General features: G+C 41.9%; 1 pseudogene; it reads right to left on the bottom strand.

Annotated features, from left to right (window-relative positions):
- Positions 1 to 2,129: 2,129 nt before the first annotated feature.
- On the bottom strand, positions 2,130 to 2,554 carry LOC129674646 (protein S100-A10-like; annotated as a pseudogene).
- Between the last annotated feature and the right edge of the window lie 441 nt (positions 2,555 to 2,995).

Below are 2,995 nucleotides of genomic sequence, written 5' to 3'. Positions count from 1 at the left end.
TCTTTAGCCCAATGGGAGACATTTAATTATTTATTTTGTAGTTTTTGTATAAGTGTATAGTATGCATTGAATATATTTAACTCCATTCCTTTCATCTTCACTTTTATTGCCCCTCCCTCTTTATCCCTGTAGGCTCCTATTTCCATCGTCATATACATATATATATTCTCTGTATCCATATAAAATTCAGGAACCATAAATGAGATAAAACATATATTTGTTTGTATTTATAAGACTGGGTTAATTTATTTAAAATGATTGAATCTGGGTTGCATCCATTTTCCTGAAAATAACATAACTTTCTTTTTTTTATGGCAGATAAGAAGTTCCATGTAATGGGAAATTTTGTACTGGTTCCTGAAAAAATAGTAATTCCTGTTATGGTTGGACTCTGGAATGTCCCCCACAGGCTGATGGCATTATTGCTTGTTGCCCAGCAGATGGTGCTATTCTGGGATATTCTGGAAACTTTATGTAGGAGGACTTCTCTGCAGTATGTCAGTCACTTGGGCCCTTTGACAGTTATACCTCTAGTTCTCAGCCTTCTCTGCTTCCTGGTCCTCTGCAATGCACATAATCCTCTGCCACACACTCTTCCCACCATAGCCCTTTCCATGTCTTCCTGGTCATGTTGGATTGATGCCTTCTGAAGCTATGAGCCAAAGTAATTCTCTAATCCTGTAATTTGTTTCTGTCAGGTATTTAGGTCAGAGTCAGAAAATGTGAAAGGAACTAATGCAAGTGTGTTCTGATGAGCAAGCATCTTATATATGCTGCAGGGGTTGGAGGGACAGTTCATGAGCGTGGGGCAGCATTGCTAAGAGCTGAGCATAGCAGAGGGATAAAAGCAGCTCATATACTTCCTTGGATCTTGAGTATATATTTTATCTATGTCTTTTTGGCACTATAAACTTAGTGTTCAGAGGTCAGAAAGGTCCATAGTGGATCTCACTGGATAACATCGAGGAGTTCTCAGAACTGGGTTCTTTCTGAGACTCTACAGGAAGAATTGTGTCTTTGGATTTTCCAAATTCCAAAGGTACTGGCTATTTGGCTCCCTCCAGCAGTCCTTTGCTGTCTCACTCTGGCCCTTCCCCGTTCCCTCTCTACCTTGAGGGAGAGATTGAATAGTCCCATTTAGCATCCAAGGTTGTCTCCCCACCTGAGATTTTATGTAAATTCCACCTAAAAATCCCCTTTCTTGGTGAGGAAACATAGTTACAGGTCTGGGGAGCAGGGAGTGGGCATATCTGGGATTGTTATTCTTTCTACAGAATACATAGACCCCTGCATACCTTCCTTATAGGAGAAAGAGGTGGAATGTGGTACTCCGTCACTAAAATGCCAAGGGTCTGAATGTGATGTTACCTACCTGTAATTCTAGAACTCAGATTGCCAAGGCAATGCCAGTTTGAATCCAGCTTAGGCTACAGACAAGGTCTCAAAAAGCAAGCAAGAAAACAACAAAACAAATGAGGGGGAAAGGTTTCACTAGAAGGTCTGAAAACTCAGAATGGAAAATCTCTATTCATCACATAGTACTTCTGGGAGGAGAAAGTGGAGAACTTTTGACCAATGTATATCTCTTAGGGTTCTCAGCCTTTAAGTCAATGCCTTGTAATTAACTGAGTAAAAGCTGCCTATCAGTTAACTGAGATATGCCTCCTAAAGCAAGCAGACACTTCTTTTGGTTAGAATTTGCCTTTAGTTTGCCGTAGTCTTCAGTACTTTGTTGCCTCCGCCTTTGCCCTCTTCAGTCACTTATTGCTATAATAATCATTATTAAGCAGCACCTGGCATTGAAGCCTAAGACCCGCTGGAGCACTACTAGGCATGTGCTCTATTTCTGAGCTACGGTCCTCACTATCATCATCATGGCTCATGATGTCAGGCTTGTGTCAGACCTCCCTGAGTCTCAGTTTTCTTTCTTTCTTTCTTTCTTTCTTTCTTTCTTTCTTTCTTTCTTTTTAAAAGGGACTTTATTGAGGGCAGCAGGATGTGAACAGTATAAAATTCAAAAGCTTCTCCGTCACTGAATTAACTTTTCTTTCTCTGCTTGTCGAATTGAGTTGGATGTTATTTGCACATTTCTTAAGGGTCCCGATCTGCTCACAAGAAGTAGCGAAGTAGCGGGACAGATTCCTCAAGTGATGCTGTAGGAGAGCATGCATCAGGGAGGGAGCGTCAGTGCTCCACTCGGCCTACTTCTTCCCCTTTTGCTTCATGTGTACTACAAAATAGTCATTGTACGCAATGATGAGACCTGCAACTAGCGATAAAAAGCTCTGGAAGCCCACTCTGCCATCTTGGCACTGGTCCAGGTCCTTCATTATTTTGTCCACAGCCAGAGGGTCCTTTTGATTTTCCAAAAACCCAGGGAACTCCCTTTCCATGAGCACTCTCAGGTCCTCCTTGTCAAATAGTCTTTGTCCCTCGCAAATCTGTGAAATGTAAGCATCATGGTTTCCATGGCATGCTCCATTTGAGATGGCATTTTGAAGATTCTCTTGAAACCTGGGCCCCGAGGCGCAGCAGTGCTTGAAAGAGCTAGGCACACAGCTTTCTTTTTTTTAATGACCCTTTTAGGATGATTATCCTGAGACTTGTGAAGATTAAATAAGATACTAAGTGTCTTAGTCACTTTTCTTTTGTTGTTATAAAATACTCTGAAAAAAGCAATATAAGAGAGAAAGGCTCACATAGGCCCCTACCCCGGAGGGATCCCATCCATCATGAAGGGTAGCCATAACAGCAGGAACAGGTGGTTGCTCATAGCGTATTAACGCTCAGATAGCTGAGAGTGAGTAGAAGGCAAGGGGTTCCTGGCTGGTCCCCTGAGACCTACTTTCTCTAAAGATGCTCCACCTCCTAAGAGATTCCACAGCCTTCCCAAATAGCAGCACTATCTGGAGACCAAGTATTTGAACCTGTGAGCCTAAGAGGGACAGTTCATGTTCAAACTACAAAAACTTGTGTTCTTTCTTCTTATTTTCGA

Source organism: Psammomys obesus, unplaced genomic scaffold, assembly GCF_907164565.1.
Source record: "Psammomys obesus unplaced genomic scaffold, mPsaObe1.curated_primary_1811, whole genome shotgun sequence".
Classification (NCBI taxonomy): domain Eukaryota; kingdom Metazoa; phylum Chordata; class Mammalia; order Rodentia; family Muridae; genus Psammomys; species Psammomys obesus.
The sequence above is the reverse complement of the archived record's forward strand: the minus strand, read 5'-3'. Positions and strand labels throughout refer to the sequence as shown.